The sequence below is a fragment of the Lolium perenne genome, chromosome 3, assembly GCF_019359855.2.
Source record: "Lolium perenne isolate Kyuss_39 chromosome 3, Kyuss_2.0, whole genome shotgun sequence".
Taxonomy (NCBI): domain Eukaryota; kingdom Viridiplantae; phylum Streptophyta; class Magnoliopsida; order Poales; family Poaceae; genus Lolium; species Lolium perenne.
The window spans coordinates 230,619,362-230,646,468 of record NC_067246.2 but is presented as its reverse complement, the minus strand read 5'-3'; positions in this window follow the sequence as shown (position 1 = coordinate 230,646,468).

Here is a 27,107-nt window from a genome sequence, read left to right as displayed (position 1 = left end):
CTTCATCGACAAATCCATCTCTATTGGGAAGGTCTTCACCAATCTCTATGATGGTGTCACCGAACCAAGCAAAGCGAAAACTCCAAAATATCACCAAGTTTATGCCATTGGAGAAGCAAGTCGCGATCAAGAGGAAACATCAGAGGCTTTCGACGATTTGGGAAACCCCTATGTCGATCCTCAGATCTAAGGAGAGGTTTGGGCACTAAATATGTGGGGCCCACACCGCGTGCTAGAGTTCAACTTCCACAAGCAGCCTAGGATAGAGCTGCGAAAGCTTTGGATGGCTCTGAACCAATGGAGACAACTGCTACAGTCGAAGAACTGCAAGCTTATCAATATAGACTCTCCAGAGCTGGAAGAGAGTTAGAAAAACAGACAGCTGCTCTGAACAGAAGAAGGGAGGCAGCTTCCGCATCAAGCAGGCGACGAGCGGAATTAAGTCGACATTCAGAAACTTCGGGAGATAGTCATAGAGAAGCTCGGAGGAGAGCAAGATCTCGGTTGCAAAATATATCGGAAGCTGAAAGAGAAACTCTAATCCAAAACCTCGACATGTCCTTTATGTCAATCGACACGAGGGGGAATATTATCCCAAAAACACCGGAAGCAGGGTACATGGCGACACAAGCCTTCATCTTAGCGTCTAGGCCACCTCCCGGAGATCCAAGGGAAGCGCTGTACAACATGGCCATGGCAGGATGTGGAGCCATGGGAGCAGCGTTCACAGCTACACCTCCCGAAGGAACTGCAAGGCAAAATAGTCCGAGACCTACCGCAGCAGCTGCAAGATCCACCAAGAGCAAGTGGAGCCGGGGACACAACAACTCAAGCCAGAGTTGATAGAGCGCGACAAGAAAGAAGGGAACGTCGGCATTCACCAGAACTTCTTTGAAGAGGACATGTGTGGACTCCCATGCTTCACACGACGGGTCCGAAAAACTCGAGTTCCATTAGGATTCAAGCTACCCGATAGTTTCAAGAAATTCGATGGCCTAAGACCCCGAGGATTGGCTTGTGGATTATCTCGAGACAAGAAATTGATAGGCGGGACCAGAGCGACAGCCATGCAGAGCATCCAGATACATCCGAGCGGAGCCGCCAGATCATGGATAAAAAAGCTTCCCCCAGGTTCCATCGACAGCTGGGAAAGTTTCGAGGACGTGTTTATCAAGAATTTCCGATCAACCTGCAAGAAACCTGCGACACTAGAGGAGTTGAGGTCATGTCGACAAAAGCATGATGAATCAATGAGGAAGTACATTCAAAGGTGGAACATCATCAAAAACTCGGCAGAAAATATATCTGACGAAAGAGCGATAGATGCATTTGTTGTAGGAGTACGACGAGGAGATTTCGTGGAGGACTTGGGGAGGACAAATCCAAGAACAGTATCAGCTTTAATGGAGATAGCAAACAGATGGGCAGATGGCGAAGATGCGGTACATAACAAATGACATAGGTCCCCAGAGGAAGATCGCAGTCGAAATTTTCAAAATAGACGTCGATTCCCTCGTCAATTTTCAAGTTACGATGCACCTGGCCAAATATCGACTGGCTTTCGGGGAAACAATGGAGGAAACAGTAGAGATGACTACGAGAGAAGTAATGCACATCAAGGCGACAATAGAGATAACAGGCAAAATAGCGGGCCAAGGTTCCAAAGACCTTTTGTGTCTCCGAAGAGATGATGAACGGGCCGTGTCAGATGCATTTCTTTCTCGATAGCAATGGAAAAAGACAGTCAGGGCACTTGCAAAAGGATTGCCGAAATTTTCATGCAATGTTAAGATGGGCAGGACATGCAAATGCTCAGGCAGCACACAGAAATCCTCAAGGACCTAGGAGTGAGATTCACTTGCCACCTCCTCCCGCAGTTACGGATGAAAATCGACATCAGCTCAGAATAGCGGCAGCACCTGCCCCACCACCCTACGTCGATCCTAACTCTAACGGAGCGGTCTCGATGATTCAGAAAGGCAGGCCATCCAATAGAGCACAGAAAGTAATCTCGCGACAGGTGTTTATGGCAGAAAAGATGCCACCACCAACAAATGAAAGTACCTTAATCGGTCGTGGCAAGATATTGGCTTCACAATAGCTGATCATCCACAAGAAGTTCCTCGACCAGGGCAGTCAAGATCGATCTTACCAGCGATAATTGCAGGATTCGATGTATCTCGAGTATTCATAGATGGCGGCAGCAGTCTAAACCTTATGTACGCAGATACGCTAAGAAAGATGAATATTTCCCTCGCAAATTTGAAACCAACCGACACACGTTTCCACGGCATCACACCAGAGAAGCCAAGTTACCCACTGGGGAAGATCAATCTCGACGTTCAGTTTGGGACCCGAGAAAACTACAGGATAGAGAGGTTGGAATTCGAAGTTGTGGATTTCCAGTAGCAATATCACGCTTTGTTGGGGCGACCAGCATACGCCAGATTTATGGCAGTACCACATTACACGTACTTGCTTTGGAGGTTACCTGGACCCAAGGGACCAATCACAGTTAAAGGAAGCTTCGCGCTAGCCGATAAATGCGACAAAGATTTCCATCGACTATCAGAAACTTTCGAGATGCAGGCAGAGTACGCAGCGTCAAGGCTCATGACTGATTATGATGTGCTGCCAGACGTAGAGAGGCCCAACAAGGAATCAACTTTCAATACAGCAAAAGATTCTAAGGAAGTGCAGATTCACCCGACAGATCCGAAGAAAACGACGTCCATCGCAACGAACATGGACCTGACATAGGAAAGCGCGCTCATCGAGTTCCTCCGTGAGCACTGGAAAATCTTCGCATGGTATCCAGCAGACATGCCAGGAGTACCCAGGGAACTTGCCGAGCACCACCTAAACTTGGATCCTATTGCGAGACCAATCAAGCAACCTTTGCGGCGTTTTTCGGAACCAAACCGCAAAGCCATGCTATCAGAAATTGATCGACTTAGAGAAGCTGGTTTCATCAAAGAGATATCTACTGAGGCCACTTGGGTAGCTAACCCAGTGATGGTGCCGAAGAAAAACACGAAAGTCCTTCGCATGTGTGTCGACTTTACGTGCCTCAATAAACATTGTCCAAAGGATCATTTCCCCTCCCAAGGATCGATCAGATTATCGACTCCACGGTAGGATGTGAACGTCTTTCCTTCTTGGACGCATATTCTGGTTACAATCAGATCAGATTAAAAGAAGACGACGAAGCTAAAACAGCGTTCATCACACCGTACGGCGTATTTTGTTACAAAACAATGCCCTTCGGGTTGAAAAACGCGGGAGCAACATATCAACGGATGATGCAGAAGTGCCTAGCAACACAGATCGGAAAAAATGTACAAGTGTACATCGACGACGTCGTCATCACATCAAAAAAGGGGGCAACATTAATCGAGGACTTGAAGAAAACTTTCGACAACCTCGACAAATTTTGTCTCAAGTTGAACCCGACGAAATGTTCTTTCGGCGTCCCTGCAGGAGAACTTCTCGGTTTCCTAGTTTCAGCGAGGGGAATTGAAGCAAATCCTGAAAAAATCCAAGCTATCGTAACAATGAGGAAGCCAACAAAGTTGAAGGAAATACAACAGCTAACTGGGCGAGTCGCAGCTTTAAGAAGATTCGTCGCCAGGCTGGGAGAAAAGGCGTTACCATTCTACGCCTTAATCAAACAAGGAGAGAAGTTCCAATGGAACGAAGATGCAGATAGGGCCTTCGAGGACCTCAAGCGGAAAATTTCGACACCACCAATTCTAGTAGCGCCAAAAGAGAAAGAACCGCTCCTGTTATATATTGCGGCTACACCTCAGGTGGTCAGCACAGCGCTAGTTGTCGAAAGAGAAGAAGAAGGAAAACTCCATGGAGTGCAGAGGCCAGTATATTTCATCAGCGAAGTATTATCGCCTTCAAAACAGAGGTACCCGCAGTACCAAAAGCTAGCATATGGAGTATTCACAACCGCAAGAAAGTTGCGCCACTATTTTTCGGCGCATCCGATAATAGTGGTCAATGAGGCGCCTTTATCCAACATACTCAACAATCCAGAAGCCACAGGCCGTGTCTCCCTTTGGGGAATAGAACTTTCTCCTCGGGACATCACGTATGAAAAAAGAAAGGCAATAAAGTCACAAATTCTACCAGACTTCATCGCAGAGTGGATGGAGTTGCAAAATACAGGACCTCCGGATTTATCGAGAACCTGGACTATGAACTTCGACGGGTCCAAAAGGTTAGAAGGAGCTGGAGCAGGGGTAATACTCATATCACCCGAAGGCGACAAATTGAAGTACGTCCTGCGGATGACGTTCCCAAACGCATCTAATAATGAGACAGAATATGAAGCCCTTATACATGGGATGAAGATGGCGAAAGCACAAGCAACTCGACTAAAAATATTTGGCGACTCACAATTGGTAGCTCAGCAAGTCATGAACCAATGTGATGCGGTCAATGATGGCATGGTGGCGTACAAAGAGATGTATAATGAGCTGGAGAAACTGTTCGATGGATGCGAGGTAAACCATATCAGCAGGTTGAGCAATGATGAAGCCGATGTTCTCGCAAACATCGGGTCGCAGTGCCTCGCAATTCCCCCAGGGGTGTTCTGGGAAGAGATAACAAAAAGATCCACGAAGCCGAAGAAATCATCAAAGAAGGAGAAGAGCGAGAAACCCTCGGGGGCTGTGAAAGAAGCATTGGAAGAAGAAGACGAGGAACAGGATCTAGTACTGATGGTACAAATCCCATGGATGCAAGCGTACATATCATACATCCTAAGAAAGACAATACCCGATGATCCAGTTGAAGCAAGGCGAGTTATTAGGCGATCCAAAGCTTTCACGGTGGTCAAAGGAGAGTTGTACAAACGCAGTATCTCGGGTGTGTGTTACAACGATGCGTCACACCCGAAGAAGGAAGGATAATTCTGAAGGACGTACACGAAGGAGTATGTGGCCACCACGCGAGCAGTTGAGCTATTGCAGCCAAAGTTTTTCGAGCAGGATTCTACTGGTTGACAGCAATTGAGGATGCGAAGGAGATAGTACGAACTTGTGACGCATGTCAGAGATTTGCCTCAAAACCTCACTCTCCGGCAGCAGAATTAATGCCAATACCCTTATCTTGGCCTTTCGCTCAATGGGGTCTCGATATGGTGGGAAAATTACACAAAGCTTCGCCAGGAGGATACAAGTATATGTTGGTTGCTGTCGACAAATTCACCAAGTGGATAGAAGCAAAGCCGATAAATTCTCCAGATGCAGCATCAGCAATAAAGTTCGTGAAGGACATCATTTTTCGATTTGGAGTACCTCACAGCATCGTCACAGACAATGGCAGTAACTTTACGTCAAAGGAGTTCAAGGCGTACTGTGCACAGGTAGGCATCAAATTACACTTCGCATCAGTTGCACATCCTCAAACCAATGGTCAAGTCGAGAAAGCCAATGGCATCATCTGCAATGGCATCAAGAAACGCTTGCTAGGACCACTGGAAAAAGCCCGACATACCTGGCCAGAAGAATTACCAAGTGTGTTATGGAGCATCCGAACAACACCAAATACAGCAACACAGGAGACCCCGTTCTTCCTTGTCCATGGAGCAGAGGCAGTACTGCCGATAGAAATAGAGCACGACTCCCCCAGAGTCACAGAGTATAATGAAGAAGCTTCCAAGAAAGCATTGGAAGACGACATCGACGCACTCGACGAAGCTCGAGACGAAGTATTATCAAGGGTAACCAAATATCAGCAGGACCTGAAAAATTACCACAGTCGACGTTTGCGACCAAGATCTTTTCAAGTCGGAGACTTAGTTCTGCGACTCAATCAAGAGCGCACTGAAAAACTCGAGTCGCCATGGCTTGGCCCCTATGTCATCACGGAAGTAATTGAAGGAGGAGCGTACAGGATAAAAGACAAGAAGACAGGGGTTCCCGAGAAAAACCCCTGGAACGTGGCACAGCTCAGGTGGTTCTACGCTTAGAGTCGAAATATAGTCCTCCTCTGTAAAAATACAATGTACTGAAACGCCCGCGAGTTTTCAGACGTACTCTTTTCCTTTTCGGGGCCCCGAGTGGGGCCGGAAAGGTTTTTAATGAGGCGGGCTCGCGATGCTGCAATATAATAAAGATAGTGGAGATATACTTCTTATTCTTCGACACGCTCGGGGGCTCAATGCCTTCAAGTCACAAAATATATACAATATAGACTTACCGAAATATTTCGCCTTGGTACAAGATTACCTCGCCAAATAGAATATCGGAAGCTAAATATAGCGTACTCGTCAAAATATTATTGCTTTGGTCTGAAAACCTCGCAACAAAAATATAGAATGTGACCACCAAGACACTCGGGGGCTCATGACCATTGATAGTAAAATATATATACCTTCTCGCAATAAGAGAAAAATCTTCGAGATAACAAAATAGTACAAACCCCAGCCAAAGGCTCGGGGGCTGGACGATCAAAAATAAAAACAATACATACTTACAGAGTCGACAGCTTTACAATGTAGATCATGTTTACAAAGGTGTATCAATGGTGAAACTACAGCAAGAAAAAAGGAAAAACCCTCAATGGATACCTAGCACATGGTCTATGGTTACTTGTTCATTGGAAGGACGAGTACTATGTTCGGCATAGCTACCCTTCACGAAGAATTCAGCGTCCATCCGAAGAAGTTCATCCATCATATCTTCGGCTACAGGAGTCACCAGATCATCAATCTTGCTCATATTTCTCTTTTTCTTCAACATCTTAGCCAGGCACGTGGGAACAATTTGATCCATGGGCAATTTTGGATGGCAAATCTTTATCATCATCATAGCAAATCTTGCGCCAGCAGAGAGTTGAGCCCGCACAAAGCCATGGATTCGAGGAGCATCTCGAAATTTTTCCATTAATGCAGGAAGAGTTTCTGGCATTTTGTTGCGAGGGAACATGGTTCCGTAAACTAAAAATAAGGTCTTCGTACAAAAATCAAGGAAATCACGGACCTGACCCGCGCCATCTTGGAATCTGACAATTTGACGGGTACGCTCGGGAGTAACCCAAAAGTTTGAACCATGTTGTGCAGCCAGTTTGAGCAAAGCATTGGATCGAGCTTCAACACGTTGATCTTCGGCAGCAGTATCCAAAAATGAGCCTGGTACATCGAAGAAATTGATAAGGAAGGAAAACTAGCAAAAATAACGTCCAGCATGGTTATAAACAAGAAACATACCTGTCATGTCCAAGTCAAGGCGTCGGTCATTAGTCAAGCATATAATTTTCTCGAGAGGAAGCTTCGGTAGCCTCAGCAACAGCAGCATCCCTTGCAGCAATGGCTTCTTGTGCCTGTTGAAGAGCAATTTTTTCTCTCTCGGATGCTTGTCGAGATTGTTCCATCATTGCAAGAGTTTGTTTTTTCATGGATTGGAGTTGTTGGCGCAACTCTTGCAAATCTTGCGACAGATATTGCCCAGAAGAACCGTCGACAAAGTTGTCATTGACCAGCGTTTTCTTCGAGAATGAGGAAGCAGGAGAAGTATCGGCAGAACGAGGATCGGCAGAGTAGTTATCAAATATCAACTGGAAAATAAAATTCCAATATCAAAGGATTGCACAAGACAGAATTCCATTGATCTTCAAGAAATTTACATGGATATTACATAAGGAGTTCTTCAAAAATACTAAGGAAATTGTCGCCAAAGCTAATATGGCGACAATAGCTAAAGAAACAAGAAAAATAAAAAGAAGGGGCATTCAACTAGACCTCCGGCTTTGATGAGCTAGGAGTCGAAGATGGCTTGATCCCGAGATAGGAAAGGATTTTCTTCGTGTTGGGCTTTGCCGCCTTGATCAACGATCGCCATTTTTTCTCGCTTCTATCTGCTTACGTGTCGCCTACTTTCGCCCAGTCGATGGTTTGTTGGCTGTCAGCAACTAAGGCAACAGTGCTTTCAACAGCGACCTTCATATTTTCCTGGCGCATCTTCAGCCCAAGATCTTCAGGAGGATTAAAGCACTTGGCAAGAGTAAGGAAAGTCGCGGGTTCCTCTTTCTTCGGGAAGAAATAGGAGAAGAGTCGCGACAACCCGGCTTTAGCTTCATCAATGCCCTCGCGTGCTTCTGTTCCATGAAACTCAAGGAATGAAATGGCGTCAAGAAGAGGATCATTGTCGGGATCTTCAAGCTCAAATTCCTGGGAAGTTTTATCTGTCAAGGTAAAAAACTTATTAATCAACAAACAAGTGAAGGAAAGAAAGTCCAAAGGAGATGAAGTGGTTCAGATACTTCCTGACAAAGCGACGGTTTTGCAACTTTATGCGCTTAATGATCGCTTCCTCGCGAGCAGATTGTGCGGCTATATGCTCGCTCAGCGAGGTCTCGGCATCGTGAAGCCTCTTCCTAAGATCTTCGACACCAGTGGCATCGGCCTTAGCCTTGTCGGCCTCTATTCTAGCTTGGATAGCATCTGATTCGGCCTTCTTACGAGCCTCTTCACTTTGCTCTAATTGTTGAGCAAGTGTATTGGCACGTTCGTTGACCTCCGCCAGTTTTTCTGCCAAGAAAGTTAAATATAGTTAAAAACATCGACAACAAAGGAGTAAGAAAGCAAGGGCAAAAAGAAGCAGCAAGGCCTTACCTTCAGTCTTACTCGCATACTCACGATACCCAATGAATTGGGCACCGATACGAATAAGCTCTTTGATCATAGGCTGTCAAAGAAGGACAAAGAAAGAAAATATCGGTATGGGAAAAATATGATGGCATAAAGAAGCAAATGGAGGAAATATAGACAGTGACAAGAAAATTAAGAACTTACATCATCCAAGAGAGGGTTAGAGGAGTTACTCAATTGAAGAGTAGGCTCCGGGATTGTTTCAACCCTTGCCCTTTTCGGTGAAGGGACAAGGGGGCTTGAAGGAGCAGTAGAAGCGCCGAAGTTTTGTTGAGGAGGCGAAGATTCCTCTCCTTCAACTGGCATCTCCGAAACAACTAGAGTATGTGACGTACTCGTTCGAGCAGCCACATCAACAGTTGGTATTTCTTCCTCATCATCACTGCGATTAAATGTTGGCAGCATAAAAAGCAAGATAGGAAAAAATCTTCGAGTGCAAAAATAAAAAAAATAAAAAAAAAGGGAGAGAAAGAAGTGACTTACGAACTGATGAGGGCCTCAAGGTATGGATCATAAGCTGCCTTCTGATGTGGAGGAACAGCTTCTTCGGCTTTGGAGGTGCCGGAATCTTCGACATCATTCCTTTTCATTTTGTTCTTTGGAGAAACAGCAGGAGGAGGAGATTGTGCTGATGCAGTGCCTTCAGAGGCAGCTTCCTTTTCAACAGATCCCGCAGATTTTCGAGAATCTGCAGGTTCATTCAAAAAAGAGGGGGCATCTTGGTTGTCGTCGGTAACAACGGCCCTTTCCTCGACTTCTCCACCTTCAGGAAGGGGAGGAAGCGAGACAAGATTTGGATGGTTCTATATAAAACAGGGGAAGATGTCAATAAAAAGGAATTACAGGAAAATAGCAAGGCAATAACAAATCAACCGACAAAAATTACCTCGGGAAGCGCATTGGTGGCGCTGTACGGTTTTACACGACAGACGGTTTACGTAATCTTTTTTTTGCTGAGAGAAGAGATTTTTCGGACAAGCTTTTCTAAATCCTTGACCTCCAAATCCACCGACAGCCGATCTACGTCCTCGTCGCCAGCATACTTCCAGAGAGGATTTTTGCGAGCCTGAAGCGGCTGCACTCTAGTCCTAAGAAAATAAGCCGTGATTTGGATACCCGACAGCTCTTTGCCGCGAGTATTTTGCAACTCGTGGATACGAGCCATCAAGGTTTCTGTCGCCGCCTTTTCTTCTTCGGTAGCTTCTGCGTCCCAGGAGCGGCGGCGAAGGATTTTTTCGGCGCCATCAAAAGGAGGGATGTTGTCTTCAGCACATCCGTGGTTCTCCTCCTGAATATACAGCCACTTCTTGCGCCACCCTTGAACTGAGTCAGGAAGTTTGACGTCGAAGTAGTCGACAGTGGGCCGAACGGAAATTACAACGCCGCCTATATTATAGGCGACATTGGGCGAGCCATTACGGCGACAGAAGAAAATGCGCTTCCATAACGCCCAGTTAGGCTGGACGCCAAGGAAGGCCTCGCAAAGGGTGATGAAAATGGAGATATGGAGGATTGAATTTGGCGTGAGGTGGTGGAGTTGCAAACCATAGATAAAGAGCAGTCCGCGGAGAAAAGGATGAATGGGGGCGGAAAGACCGCGGATGAGGTGGTCGACAAAACTTACCCGGTACCCCATTGGAGGGGTCGGGTAGCTCTCCTCACTGGGGAAGCACAGCGCTTTGGGCTTCTTGCTGATCCCCAGTTTCTTCAGCATGTTGATGTCCTGGGTGGAAATCTTCGATCTTTCCCACTCCGCCGTCCCCAGATCCACGGCGGCCATGGAGGACTCCGGCGTGCTGTGCCTTGTCAATCGACGCGGTGGCATCAACAATGGCGCAGGGTTTACAGCTTGGAGACGAGGAGCTTAGGTGGTTGTGGGTCGCAGGAGCAAATTTGCAGATGAGAGCAGGAGAACGGCGCGAGCGAAAAGTGCTCGAGGAGGAAGAAGAAGATCTTATATAGAGGTGCGGTCAAGCGGCGGACCGTTGGATAAGAAAAATGTGTGGCAGATGGTAGCCACATGGACACGAGGGTAAAAAAGTAATTCAACATTAAAGAAGTTACGGTACGTGCGCCAGAAAAAGCGGAGGACGTGTGTCCCCCACTTGCACGACGTGTCAAGATAGTGGATCAATTGGGCCCGCAAGGCAGCAGGAGAAGACTTCTCGAAATTTTTTGACTAGCAATCATGGCTATCGTCAGCAATAACGTCACCTTGGCAGAAGGAAAAATTCAACTCAACAGCTTCATAAAAGACGACATGGAAAAATAATGCTGAGCCTATGATCAAATACAAATATTTGTTCATAGCCTCGGGGGCTACTCCCATCGGGAGCGCTGTTCGCGCACCCGAGAAATTATAAAACTTCGGGAGAGAAAGAAAATATAGCGGCATAAAAGCATGGAGCCTACAACCAAGCACAAGTCCTTGGCTGTAGCCTCGGGGGCTACTCCCATCGGGAACGCTGTTCGCGTGCCCGATGAAATTATAAAAAAAAAAGAGAAAGAGAAAGAAAGAATGCAAAGAAGAAAAGATAGAAGGGCCAAGGAGTATATTTCGAGTTATAAATAACTCTGCATATACTCCCATCGGGAGAAAAATATAAGTCATCTTTGACTCAATAAAATGTGCCATTCCAACAGCCGAATAAGCACTCGACAATATATTCTCAGAACGCCAAAGTTGCGATCAATTTCTGAATGCCGCAGAACTTTGCGAAGGTAAGACCCCAGATCCGTTCTGTGAGGCGTGGCGCCGTCTCTGACGTCAGTTTGCTACTTTTATCCGTATCAACAGATACGAAGAAAAATCCTAACGGACGCGTTAGGTACCCGATAAATATAACTGGGACTCGACAGAACGGTAAGACCTTAAGCGGCACCTGTCGAAGTTTACACCAGTATCCCGAGATCATGTCCAGGGACGTGATTTTGAAGTAGGTTTATGCGGATTGCCACTAGAGCAGTTAACTAGTACCTGATCCGTCAGATGAACTAGCCCCAACTACCATTATCCCTGCACAATATAGAAACTTATGTGAAGAAATATAGAAAGGTTTTTGAATTGTCGAGTAAAAATAAACAGTGGAGATTTTCCCTGACTCTACGATTCAAGCAAAATCTCGGGGGCTACTGACATAGGCATCCCCAATGGGCCTGCTGATGATGGTACCCGGGGTTTTACTGAAGGCCAACTACCTGAAGAATAAGAAGGTTCGGAAGCCCAAGATATTGTTAAGGAAAGCTAGAGTTGTAATAGGAAGCATTATTTGTAATCTTGCGGGAGGAGTTAGAAACCTACCCGGACTCTGTAACTTGTACAATACGAAACCTTCGGCTCCGCCTCCTATATAAGGGGGAGTCGAGGGACGCAGAAAGGATCGAATCATTGTTTCTCAAACCCTAGTTTTCATATTCGTCGAGTACTTTTCGGCTGAAACCTTCGAGATCTACTTGCCCTCTACATCCAACTAAACCCTAGTCTACAATCCGTAGGCATTGACAAGTTAATACCTTGTCACTCGGGGCAGGGCTGGCGGACGGGACCAGGCAGTCGGACGCCAAGACGGTTGGAGTAGGGATGATGGGCTCCTGAAGTGCCCCAGTCCGTGGTCGCGCGCAAGGCGGGCTTGCTCCCCCGGGGGTTGAACCAATACGGCTCCAACTTGGGAGTGGCCATGGAGACTCTTCCGCTGTAGCTTGACATGATCGAGTAGGACAAGGCGATTGGGAAGGAGTTGCTTTCACACCCAGCAGGGGCGAGGGTGCTCAATGTGGGGGCAGGAGGTTCGATAGTGTCTACTGACACTATCTCACAGATCACAGATCCTCTACCCTCATGGGTTGCGGAAAGCCAAGTGGGAGGCGAGCCGCCGGCAAAACTGGCCAAGACCGAGGGACGGGATGAACAATCAAGTGAAACTGTGGTGATGGAGGATGACTCGTTGTCGGTGGATAGCGCTGTGGAACGGCCAAGGGAAGACCTGCAGAGGGTGATGACGGAGGCAACACTGGTGGCCCAGGGATGCCGCACTAGGACCATCGCGTACGCCAGGAAAAAGCCGACGACTACGGGGATGCCGGTCCGTAAGAGCGCGAGGTTCACCGGTGTGCAGGCGGGCACACCGACCATGGAGAAGGCCATGCGGCGGGCAGAGGCGAAGGACCTGGATGGCGAATGCAACAAGACCGTCGAGCAAGGTAACGATTTTTCAGTTCTTGATGTGCTTTCGTACTCCCATATCTCGTCTATTTAGGGATAGTTGTCTGGTTTTCAACCGAAGGGCAGGTTCGCCATTGGAGGCTATCTCCATGATAAGGGCCAAGGAGCTAGCGCAAGGGGCGCTAGCGGAAAAGGCTCGCCGGCTTCAGGCGGAAGCGGCGGCCGTGACTGTGGCCATGGCAGAGGCGGCCATGAGCCAAAGCGGGGAACATGCGCAAGAGTTTGTTGTTCCCCCACCACTGGCGGATGGTTTGGGCTCAGGGGAGGCCAACTGATACGTCCCAAACGTATCTATAATTTCTTATGTTCCATGCTACTTTTATGATGATACTCACATGTTTTATACACATTATATGTCATATTTATGCATTTTCCGGCACTAAACTATTGACGAGATGCCGAAGAGCCAGTTGCTGTTTTCTGCTGTTTTTGGTTTCAGAAATCCTAGTTAGGAAATATTCTCGGAATTGGACGAAATCAACGCCCAGGGGCCTATTTTTCCACGAAGCTTCCAGAAGACCGGAAGGGAGACGAAGTGGGGCCACGGGGCGCCGCCACACTAGGGCGGCGCGGCCTAGAGGGGGCCCGCGCGGCCCTAGCGTGTGGGGCCCCCGTGACTCTCCCGACTCCGCCCTTCCGCCTACTTAAAGCCTCCGTCGCGAAACCCCCAGTACCGAGAGCCACGATACGGAAAACCTTCCAGAGATGCCGCCGCCGCCAATACCATCTCGGGGGATTCAGGAGATCGCCTCCGGCACCCTGCCGGAGAGGGGAATCATCTCCCGGAGGACTCTTCATCGCCATGATCGCCTCCGGATTGATGTGTGAGTAGTTCACCCCTGGACCATGGGTCCATAGCAGTAGCTAGATGGTCGTCTTCTCCTAATTGTGCTATCATGCTCGATCTTGTGAGCTGCCTATCATGATCAAGATCGTTTCTTTGTAATCCTACATGTTGTGTTTGTTGGGATCCGATGGATATTGAATACTATGTCAAGTTGATTATCAATCTATCATATATGAGTTGTTTATGTTCTTGCATGCTCTCCGTTGCTAGTAGAGGCTCTGGCCAAGTTGATACTTGTGACTCCAAGAGGGAGTATTTATGCTCGATAGTGGGTTCATGCCTCCATTAAATCTGGGACAGTGACAGAAAGTTCTAAGGTTGTGGATGTGCTGTTGCCACTAGGGATAATACATCGATGCTTTGTCTAAGGATATTTGTGTTGATTACATTACACACCATACTTAATGCAATTGTCTGTTGCTTGCAACTTAATACCGGAAGGGGTTCGGATGATAACCCGAAAGTGGACTTTTTAGGCATAGATGCATGCTGGATGGCGGTCTATGTACTTTGTCGTAATGCCCTGATTAAATCTCATAGTACTCATCATGATATATGTATGTGCATTGTTATGCCTTCTTTATTTGTCAATTGCCCAACTGTAATTCGTTCACCCAACATGCTATTTATCTTATGGGAGAGAAACCGCTAGTGAACTATGGACCCCGGTCTATTCTTTACATCTGAAATACAATCTACTGCAATACTTGTTCTTTACTGTTCTTCGCAAACAATCATCTTCCACACAATACGGTTAATCCTTTGTTCACAGCAAGCCGGTGAGATTGACAACCTCACTGTTACGTTGGGGCAAAGTACTTTGGTTGTGTTGTGCAGGTTCCACGTTGGCGCCGGAATCCCTGGTGTTGCGCCGCACTACATTCCGCCACCATCAACCTTCAACGTGCTTCTTGACTCCTACTGGTTCAATTAAACCTTGATTTCTTACTGAGGGAAACTTGCTACTGTGCGCATCACACCTTCCTCTTGGGGTTCCCAACGGACGTGTCAACTACACGCATCAAGCAAATTTCTAGCGCCGTTGCCGGGGAGATCAAGACACGCTGCAAGGGGAGTCTCCACTTCCAATCTCTTTACTTTGTTTTTGTCTTGCTTTATTTTATTTACTACTTTGTTTGCTGCACTAAAACAAAACACAAAAAAAATTAGTTGCTAGTTTACTTTATTTACTGTCTTGTTCTCTATATTAAAAACACAAAAAAATTAGTTACTTGTATTTACTTTATTTAGTTTGCTTTATTTACTACTGCTAAAATGAATACTCCTGAGAACACTAAGTTGTGTGATTTCACTAGTTAGGCTTAATGGAAAACAACAAAAATATTAGAGATCTTTATAGTATTTATCTTGAGTTAGGACATGAGGTGTTTGAAGAGAAAATTAAGAAACCCATGGAACTTTGTTTGCAAAATAGTTGTAGCAATGTTATTAGCATGAACTCTTTGAACACTATTATTGCTAATGCTATGGAAGAATTTAAGCTTGGGGAAGCTGGTTTTGATGAGCATGATATTTTTAGTCCCCCAAGCATGGAGGAGAGAATTTACTTTGATGACACTTCTCCTCCCATTTATGATGATAGTGGTATTTTGGTGCCACCTACTATTGAGGATAAAGTTTATTATGATTATACTATGCCTCCTACATTTGATGATTATGGTGATGAGAATAATAATGGTAGCTACTTTGTTGAATTTGCTCCCACTACAACTAATAAAATTGATTATGCTTATGTGGAGAGTAATGATACTTTTATGCATGTGAATAAGAATGCTTTATGTGATACTTATATTGTTGAGTTTGTTCATGATGCCACTGAAAGTTATTATGAGAGAGGAAAATATGGTTGTAGAAATTTTCATGTTACTAAAACACCTCTCTTTTTGCTGAAAATCTTGAAGTTACACTTGTTTTATCTTTCTATGCTTGTTGCATTATGCTTCATGAATTTATTTATTTACAAGATTCCTTGTCATAGGAAGTGGGTTAGGCTTAAATTTGTTTCATACTTTCTTTTTGATGCTCTCTTTTTGCTTCAACTCTCATCCTTATGTGAGCATCATTAAAATTGCTGAGCCCATCTTAATGGCTATAAAGAAAGAACTTCTTGGGAGATAACCCATGTTTTTATTTTGCTACTGTTTTGTTGTGTCTTGGAAGTTGTTACTACTGTAGCAACCTCTCCTTATCTTTATTTTATTGCATTGTTGTGCCAAGTAAAGTCTTTGATAGTAAAGTCAATACTAGATTTGGATTACTGCGCAGAAACAGATTTCTTGCTGTCACGAATTTGGGCATGGTTCTCCGTAGGTAACTCAGAAAAATTTGCCAATTTACGTGCGTGATCCTAAGATATGTACGCAACTTTCATTCAATTTGGGCATTTTCATCTGAGCAAGTCTGGTGCCACTTTAAAATTCGTCTTTATGGACTGTTCTGTTTTGACAGATTCTGCCTTTTATTTCGCATTGCCTGTTTTGCTATGTTTGATGGATTTCTTTGTTCCATTAACTTTCAGTAGCTTTGTGCAATGTTCAGAAGTATTAAGAATGATTATGTCACCTCTGAATATATGAATTATGCACTGACCCTCTAATGAGTTTGTTTCGAGTTTGGTGTGGAGGAAGTTTTCAAGGATCAAGAGAGGAGGATGATACAATATGATCAAGAAGTGTGAAAAGTCAAAGCTTGGGGATGCTGATACGTCTCCGACGTATCGATAATTTCTTATGTTCCATGCTACATTATTGATGATATCTACATGTTTTATACACATTATATGTCGTATTTATGCATTTTCCGGCACTAACCTATTAACAAGATGCCGAAGAGTCGCTTCTTTGTTTTCTGTTTTTGGTTTCAGAAATCCTAGTAAGGAAATATTCTCGGAATTGGACGAAATCAACGCCCAGGGTCCTATTTTTGCACGAAGCTTCCAGAAGACCGAGGGGGAAAGGAAGTGGGGCCACGAGGCGCCGCCACACTAGGGCGGCGCGGCCCAGGCCTTGGCCGCGCGGCCCTAGCGTGTGGGGCCCTTGTGTGGCCCCCTGCGTTGCCCTTCCGCCTACTTGAAGCCTCCGTCGCGAAACCCCCAGTACCGAGAGCCACGATACGGAAAACCTTCCAGAGACGCTGCCGCCGCTAATCCCATCTCGGGGGATTCAGGAGATCGCCTCCGGCACCCTACCGGAGAGGGGAATCATCTCCCGGAGGACTCTTCACCGCCATGATCGCCTCCGGAGTGATGAGTGAGTAGTTCACCCCTGGACTATGGGTCCATAGCAGTAGCTAGATGGTTGTCTTCTCCTCATGTGCTTCATTGTCGGATCTTGTGAGCTGCCTAACATGATCAAGATCATCTATCTGTAATGCTATATGTTGTGTTTGTCGGGATCCGATGGATAGAGAATACTATGTTATGGTGATTATCAATCTATTACCTATGTGTTGTTTATGATCTTGCATGCTCTCCGTTATTAGTAGAGGCTCTGGCCAAGTTTTTTCTCTTAACTCCAAGAGGGAGTATTTATGCTCGATAGTGGGTTCATGCCTCCATTAAATCTGGGACAAGGATGAAAGTTCTAAGGTTGTGGATGTGCTGTTGCCACTAGGGATAAAACATTGATGCTATGTCCGAGGATGTAGTTATTGATTACATTACACACCATACTTAATGCAATTGTCTGTTGTTTGCAACTTAATACTGGAAGGGGTTCGGATGATAACCTGAAGGTGGACTTTTTAGGCATAGATGCATGCTGGATAGCGGTCTATGTACTTTGTCGTAATGCCCAATTAAATCTCACTATATTTATCATATCATGTATGTGCATTGTCATGCCCTCTCTATATGTCAATTGCCCGACTGTAATTTGTTCACCCAACATGCTATTTATCTTATGGGAGAGACACCTCTAGTGAACTGTGGACCCCGGTCCTATTCTTTACATCGCATACAATCTACTGCAATACTTGTTCTTTACTGTTTTCTGCAAACAATCATCTTCCACACAATACGGTTAATCCTTTATTCACAGCAAGCCGGTGAGATTGACAACCTCACTGTTACGTTGGGGCAAAGTACTTTGGTTGTGTTGTGCAGGTTCCACGTTGGCGCCGGAATCCCTGGTGTTGCGCCGCACTACATCCCGCCGCCATCAACCTTCAACGTGCTTCTTCGCTCCTCCTGGTTCGATAAACCTTGGTTTCTTTCTGAGGGAAAACTTGCTACTGTCTGCATCACACCTTCCTCTTGGGGTTCCCAACGAACGTGTGTGTTACACGCCATCAAGCATTTTTTCTGGCGCCGTTGCCGGGGAGATCAACACACGCTGCAAGGGGAGTCTCCACAATCCAATCTCTTTACTTTGTTTTTGTCTTGCTTTATTTTATTTACTATTTTGTTTGCTGCACTTAAACAAAACACAAAAAAATTAGTTGCTAGCTTTACTTTATTTATTGTCTTGCTCTCTATATCAAAAACACAAAAAAATTAGTTACTTGCATTTACTTTATTTACCTTTTGTTTATTTCATCATGTTTCCTCCTAACTACACTCTAAAAGACATACCGGTAGGCCGAGGTTCTTTAATTGGAAGAGATAATATAGAAGATTTTTTCACTCATGTTAGTACCGCTGAAGATTTTGAAGATAGACACTTGGCAGAACTTGCTCCTACTTATGAAATTGCTGCTGCATCTTTAGTTCGCATGTTGGAAACTAAATTTGTTAATCTCAATCCTATAATCCAACACATGTTTCTCACACTCGGTGATATGGAGGAAGGGGAAAAGAAATATTTTGTTTTAGAAACCCTTCTTAAAGAATTTGGTGGTGTAGCAAGAGAGGCTAGAAAGGTCTTTATTAAATACAATATGCTTGGCTCTTATACCAATTTTGTTAGTATCCTTGAAAAGATGGACATGGAGAGAGTAAGGTACACTAATAATATTAATGATGGTGGGGAGATTAAGACAACAATACCTTGTAAGCTCCTAGGAATGAGCGATGCTCTAGAAACTAATTATGGTTGGCTTGTCCCTGAAAATTTGTTTGACGAGGATAGCAAACCTAAGAATAATGAAAAGGGAGCCTCTGAAACTCACATAGATGAGGTAAAATGCATAGTTGAGAAAACTCCCAACACTCCTGGTAATGATGTCGATGCTTCATTTCTTGATAATACTTGATATACACTTTCTGCGCCTAGCTGAAAGGCGTTAAAGAAAAGCGCTTATGGGAGACAACCCATGTTTTTACTACAGTAATTTGTTTTATATTTGAGTCTTGGAAGTTGTTTACTACTGTAGCAACCTCTCCTTATCATGTTTTTGTGCCAAGTAAAGTCTCTATGGTAAAGTTGATGCTAGATTTGGATTGCTGCACAGAAACAGCATTGCTATCTGTCACGAATTCGCGCAGAAGTCTCTGTCAAAAAATCAAAAAAAATCTGCAAATTTACGTGCGTGATCCTCAGATATGTACGCAACTTTCATTAGTTTTGAGTTTTTCCGTTTGAGCAAGTTAAGTGCCCCTTCCAGGTTCGTCTTTACGGACTGTTCTGTTTTTGACAGATTCTGCATTTTATTTCGCATTGCCTCTTTTGCTATGTTGGATGAATTTCTTTGTTCCATTAATGTCCAGTAGCTTTGTGCAATGTCCAGAAGTGTTAAAAATGATGTGTCACCTCTGAACATGTGGATTTTTATTGTGCACTAACCCTCTAATGAGTTTGCTTGAAGTTTGGTGTGAAGGAAGTTTTCAAGGGTCAAGAGAGGAGTATGATATACTATGATCAAGAGGAGTGAAAGCTCTAAGCTTGGGGATGCCTCGGTGGTTCACCCTTGCATATTTTAAGAAGACTCAAGCGTCTAAGCTTGGGGATGCCCAAGGCATCCCCTTCTTCATCGACAACATCATCAGGTTCCTCCCCTGAAACTATATTTTTATTCAGTCACATCTTATGTGCTTTGCTTGGAGCGTCTGTTTGTTTTTGTTTTTGTTTGAATAAAATGGATCCTAGCATTCATTGTGTGGGAGAGAGACACGCTCCGCTGTTGCATATGGACAAATATGTCCTTAGGCTTTACTCATATTATTCATGGCGAAGGTTGAATCTTCTTCGTTAAATTGTTATATGGTTGGAATCGGGAAATGCTACATGTAGTAATTCTAAAATGTCTTGAATAATTTGATACTTGGCAATTGTTGTGCTCATGTTTAAGCTCTTGCATCATATACTTTGCACCCATTAATGAAGAAATACATAGAGCTTGCTAAAATTTGGTTTGCATATTTGGTCTCTCTAAAGTCTAGATAATTTCTAGTATTGAGTTTTGAACAACAAGGAAGACGGTGTAGAGTCTTATAATGTTTACAATATGTCTTTTATGTGAGTTTTGCTGCACCGGTTCATCCTTGTGTTTGTTTCAAATAAACCTTGCTAGCCTAAACCTTGTATCGAGAGGGAATACTTCTCATGCATCCAAAATCCTTGAGCCAACCACTATGCCATTTGTGTCCACCATACCTACCTACTACATGGTATTTCTCCGCCATTCCAAAGTAAATTGCTTGAGTGCTACCTTTAAAATTCCATCATTCGCATTTGCAATATATAGCTCATGGGACAAAATAGCCTTAAAAACTATTGTGGTATTGAATATGTACTTATGCACTTTATCTCTTATTAAGTTGTTTGTTGTGCGATAACCATGTTCCTGGGGACGCCATCAACTCTTTGTTGAATATCATGTGAGTTGCTATGCATGTTCGTCTTGTCTAAAGTAAGGGCGGTTTTCACAATCAAATGGTTTGAGTATGCATACTGTTAGAGAAGAACATTGGGCCGCTAACTAAAGCCATGAATCATGGTGGAAGTTTTAGTTTGGACATAAAACCTCAATCTCTTATGAGAATATTAACTGTTGTTGAATGCTTAAGCATTAAAAGAGGAGTCCATTATCTGTTGTCTATATTGTCCCGATATGGGTGTCTAAGTTGAAGAATGATCAAAAGCGAGAAATCCAATGCGAACTTTCTCCTTAGACCCTTGTACAGGTGGCATAGAGGTACCCCTTTGTGACACTTGGTTAAAACATGTGTATTGCGATGATAATCTTGGTAATCCGAGCTAATTAGGACAAGGTGCGGGCACTATTAGTATACTATGCATGAGGCTTGCAACTTGTAAGATATAATTTACATATGCTTTATTACTACCGTTGACAAAATTGTTTCATGTTTTCAAAATAAAAGCTCTAGCACAAATATAGCAATCGATGCTTTCCTCTTTGAAGGACCTTTCTTTTACTTTTATGTTGAGTCAGTTCACCTATTTCTCTCCACCTCAAGAAGCAAACACTTGTGTGAACTGTGCATTGATTCCTACATACTTGCATATTGCACTTGTTATATTACTTTACATTGACACTATCCATGAGATATACATGTTATAAGTTGAAAGCAACCGCTGAAACTTAATCTTCCTTTGTGTTGCTTCAATACCTTTACTTTGATTTATTGCTTTATGAGTTAACTCTTATGCAAGACTTATTGATGCTTGTCTTGAAGTACTATTCATGAAAAGTCTTTGCTTTATGATTTATTTGTTTACTCATGTCATTACCATTGTTTTTGATCGCTGCATTCATTACATATGCTTACAATAGTATGATCAAGGTTATGATGGCATGTCACTCCAGAAATTATCTTTGTTATCGTTTACCTGCTCGGGACGAGCAGGAACTAAGCTTGGGGATGCTGATACGTCTCCGACGTATCGATAATTTCTTATGTTCCATCCTACATTATTGATGATATCTACATGTTTTATACACATTATATGTCGTATTTATGCATTTTCCGGCACTAACCTATTAACAAGATGCCGAAGAGCCAGTTGCTGTTTTCTGCTGTTTTTGGTTTCAGAAATCCTAGTAAGGAAATATTCTCGGAATTGGACGAAATCAACGCCCAGGGTCCTATTTTTGCACGAAGCTTCCAGAAGACCGAGGGGGAAAGGAAGTGGGGCCACGAGGCGCCGCCACACTAGGGCGGCGCGGCCCAGGCCTTGGCCGCGCGGCCCTAGCGTGTGGGGCCCTCGTGTGGCCCCCTGTGTTGCCCTTCCGCCTACTTAAAGCCTCCGTCGCGAAACCCCCAGTACCGAGAGCCACGATACGGAAAACCTTCCAAAGACGCCGCCGCCGCCAATCCCATCTCGGGGGATTCAGGAGATCGCCTCCGGCACCCTGCCGGAGAGGGGAATCATCTCCCGGAGGACTCTTCACCGCCATGATCGCCTCCGTAGTGATTAGTGAGTAGTTCACCCCTGGACTATGGGTCCATAGCAGTAGCTAGATGGTTGTCTTCTCCTCATGTGCTTCATTGTCGGATCTTGTGAGCTGCCTAACATGATCAAGATCATCTATCTGTAATGCTATATGTTGTGTTTGTCGGGATCCGATGGATAGAGAATACTATGTTATGGTGATTATCAATCTATTACCTATGTGTTGTTTATGATCTTGCATGCTCTCCGTTATTAGTAGAGGCTCTGGCCAAGTTTTTGCTCTTAACTCCAAGAGGGAGTATTTATGCTCGATAGTGGGTTCATGCCTCCATTAAATCTGGGACAGTGACAGAAAGTTCTAAGGTTGTGGATGTGCTGTTGCCACTAGGGATAAAACATTGATGCTATGTCCGAGGATGTAGTTATTGATTACATTACGCACCATACTTAATGCAATTATCTGTTGTTTGCAACTTAATACTGGAAGGGGTTCGGATGATAACCTGAAGGTGGACTTTTTAGGCATAGATGCATGCTGGATAGCGGTCTATGTACTTTGTCGTAATGCCCAATTAAATCTCACTATATTTATCATATCATGTATGTGCATTGTCATGCCCCCCCCCCCCGACTGTAATTTGTTCACCCAACATGCTATTTATCTTATGGGAGAGACACCTCTAGTGAACTGTGGACCCCGGTCCTATTCTTTACATCGCATACAATCTACTGCAATACTTGTTCTTTACTGTTTTCTGCAAACAATCATCTTCCACACAATACGGTTAATCCTTTGTTCACAGCAAGCCGGTGAGATTGACAACCTCACTGTTACGTTGGGGCAAAGTACTTTGGTTGTGTTGTGCAGGTTCCACGTTGGCGCCGGAATCCCTGGTGTTGCGCCGCACTACATCCCGCTGCCATCAACCTTCAACATGCTTCTTGGCTCCTCCTGGTTCGATAAACCTTGGTTTCTTTCTGAGGGAAAACTTGCTACTGTCTGCATCACACCTTCCTCTTGGGGTTCCCAACGAACGTGTGTGTTACACGCCATCAGATGCCCCCGTGGTTCATCCATGCATATTTTAAGAAGACCCAAGCGTCTAAGCTTGGGGATGCCCAAGGCATCCCCTTCTTCATCGACAACATTATCAGGTTCCACTAATGAAACTATATTTTTATTCAGTCACATCTTATGTGCTTTGCTTGGAGCGTCTGTTTGCTTTAGTTTTGTTTTGTTTGAATAAAGTCGGATCCTAGCATTCTTTATATTGGAGATATTACGCTCCCCTGTTTCGTATGAACACATGTGTTCTTAGCTTTATCTTTAATGTTCATTGCGAAAGTTGAACTACCTCATTCATTGATATATGGTTGGAAACGGAAAATGCCGCATGTGGTAAATGGTATAATGTCTTGAATAATGTGATACTTGGCAATTGTTGTGCTCATATAGATCTTGTTCAAGCTCTTGCATCATGTACCTTGTACCCATTAATGAATAACTACATAGAGCATGTTAAAATTTGGTTTGCATGATTGTTCTCTCTAAGTCGAGATATTTTCTGGTTAAGGTGTTTGAACAACAAGGAGACGATGTAAAGTCTTATAATGCTTACAATATGTTTATATGTGAGTCTGGCTGCACCATTTATACTTGAGTTTGCTTCAAACAACCTTGCTAGCCTAGCCTTGTATTGAGAGGGATTCTTCTCGTGCATCCAAATTCTTGAGCCAATAACCATGCCATTTGTGTCCACCATACCTACCTACCACATGGTATTTCTCCGCCATTCCAAAGTACATTACTTGAGTGCTACCTTTAAAATTTCTATTCTTTACCTTTACAATATATAGCTCATGGGACAAAATAGCTTAAAAACTATCGTGGTGAAGAATATGTACTTATGTGTCTTATTTCTTAGTAAGTTGCTTGTTGAGCGGTAACCATGTTTTCTGGGGACGCCATCAACTCTTTTACCTTTGTTGAATATCACGTGAGTTGCTATGCATGTTCGTCTTGTCTGAAGTAAGGGAGATTTTCATGATCAAATGGTTTGAGTATGCATATTGTTAGAGAAGAACATTGGGCCGCTAACTAAAGCCATGAATCATGGTGGAAGTTTCAGTTTGGACATAAAACCTCAATCTCTTATGAGAAATATTAACTGTTGTTGAATGCTTAAGCATTAAAAGAGGAGTCCATTATCTGTTGTCTATGTTGTCCCGGTATGGGTGTCTAAGTTGAGAATGATCAAAAGCGAGAAATCCAATGCGAACCTTCTCCTTAGACCCTTGTACAGGCGGCATAGAGGTACCCCTTTGTGACACTTGGTTGAAACATATGTTATGCAATGATTATCCGTGTTAATCCAAGCTAATTAGGACAAGGTGCGGGCACTATTAGTATACTATGCATGAGGCTTGCAACTTATAAGATATCTTATACATAACTCATATGATTTATTACTACCGTTGACAAAATTGTTTCTTGTTTTCAAAATGAAAGCTCTAGCACAAATATAGTAATCAATGCTTCCCTCTGCGAAGGGCCTTTCTTCTACTTTATTGTTGAGTCAGTTTGCCTATTCTCTCTATCTTAGAAGCAAACACTTGTGTAAACTGTGTGCATTGATTCTTACATGTTTACCTATTGCGTTTGTTATATTACTTTGTGTTGACAATTATCCATGTGTTGCGGTCAGAAACCCACCGGCGAGCAACGACGGGCAACACAGTAGAGCCGGGAGGCTCCCAGAACTGCGGCTGGCCCTGGTCCCTCGAGCGACGGCCCGCAAAGCCTCGGCACGCACGTCCGATGCTGGTGCAAGGGCGTGCCACCTGACCTATACCTGGTCAGGAAGGTGATGAATCTGCTTCGCTTAGTTTCCTGCATGGCATACACGTAAACATTAAATACGAGCCTCGATCGGCTCTCAGGTTGTCCTGTGAATCGGCTCAAGGAGCCGATCCACCCATGATTCGTATGAGGTCTACGATCACATGGTGGTCCTGCTTGATCAATATAAAGCTAAAACGACCTACGACGATTTAGGGTTTTCACCACATAATCGGAACATCCTACGCGTGATTGAGCCTGGCAGCCACGCACGGTGATAATAAACCAACCCTAGACAAGGCCTAAAAATCAACATGAAGTTGATCCCCGGAACATCTTATCTAGGGCTAGCAAACTACACCCTACGTGCTACTGGATCCTTCAACCCGTTTGCAAGGCCTAACTATGCAGATATTAAACTAATCCTTGAAGAACAAGGAGCAATCATAACGGATCGGATCTACTAAACAATGATCAAGCGAGGTGCCGCCCTTACACCTAAGATAGGTGTAAGGGCGGCTAGACGTCTAAGGGTTGCATGGACAAAAGCATGTGACACGATGAAACAATGCTAACCCTAACACATCTATGATAACTACGTTGCTCGCCATCAACAAAGCTTCAGGACGAGCAACGCATGAACAATGAATAAACGTATACTGCCTAGATCGCAAGATGCGATCAAGGCAGCATGATGCTTACCCGGAAGAAACCCTCGAAACAAGGGGTTCGCGATGCGCCTAGATTGGTTTGTGATGAACGTGATTGTTGTTTTTCTCAATAACCCTAGATACATATTTATAGTCCGTAGACTTTCTAACGTGGGAATAATCCCAAACGTGCACGAGCGAAATTCTATCTAACCGACACGTATCCTACTATATTTACAGATACACGGGCAAACTAGCCCAAACTTTGCATACAAGGCCGATTCATGTATATCTTCCGTGTATATTCTTCAAGCCCATCTTAATCGCGGCCCACCTCTGATCCGGTCAAATTCTGGTGATAACACATGCCCCCCTGGTTTTGGAAATGATAATTCCAAAATCACTCTGCTTTTTCTTCGTCGGGTCATGTCGTGGCAAAGCAGAACCGTCGCAGTACCCTTCATCATGATGCCTTGCCTTCTCAACTTCTCCGCGTGACCTGGCAAATTTTTTTTTTCTTTGGGCACCACCTCCTCGGAAACTGTTGTGGCATTGAATCTCCACTATATCCCCTTTTTATTTAACCGCTCCAAACAGTTCGCCACTTCATCCCCTTGCTCTGTTCTGGCCATCGGCACCAAGAAACCCCAATCTCAGAGCAATGTCTTCCTCCTCTTCCTCCTCCGCCTCATCGGATCTCTCCTCCCAGTCCTTCTCCTCCTCCTCCTCCTCCTCCCGCGAACCCACGCCAGAGTGGGATCCGATGGCGGCTCTGATGGCGGCGCACGACGAGCGCGCCCCAGAGGAGTGGGACCAGGAGGACCACGCCTCCTCCGTCTGGTCCGAGGACGACAAGTCCTTGACCAGCGGAGATGAAGACCTCCAGTTCCTCGCTGATGGGGAACTGGAATCGGAGAGCGAGGACGACTCGTTCTCCTGGGACGATTACACCTCCTCCGAGGAAGAGGAGGAGGAAGACGACAACGACTCCCTCGAGGATTACCCGCCGGCGAAGCGCTTCCGCGCCGGGTCCGACGACGACGACGACGACGATGATGAAGATGAGGAGGCCCCCAATGAGGGCCACTGGAGCAGCGACGAGGAGCCCGCCGGCAGCAGCGCCGACGAGAGCTCCGATGACGACGACGAGGGCAGCGACGGCCCGTAGACTAGGATCTACTAGTACAGGCCTAGTAGTAGTAGCATATTGGTCAATAGACCTTTCTTTTGTTCTTCCTCCCTTGAGCAATCGGCTCTTTCTTTGTAAGAAATCCTATTATTAATGAAGAAAATATTCCCCTATTAATTTTGCTTTCTTGTCAATTTTGCCGATTGTCAAACGAAGTCGCTGCACAAAGAGCCGATGGCAGGGCATCGGCCTGCACTATAAACACGATTTGAGGCCAAACAGTTGCCTATTCACACGGTCAAACAGATCCAGTCCATGTCCAAACCATCCTCCAACCTCAAACGCGCAGATTCAACTCCTCAGCAAATCCACTGGGAGATTCATCTCAGATGTCATGATCTCTGGCCTGAAATCGATCTGTTAACCTGCTCAATTGAGCTTGTTCC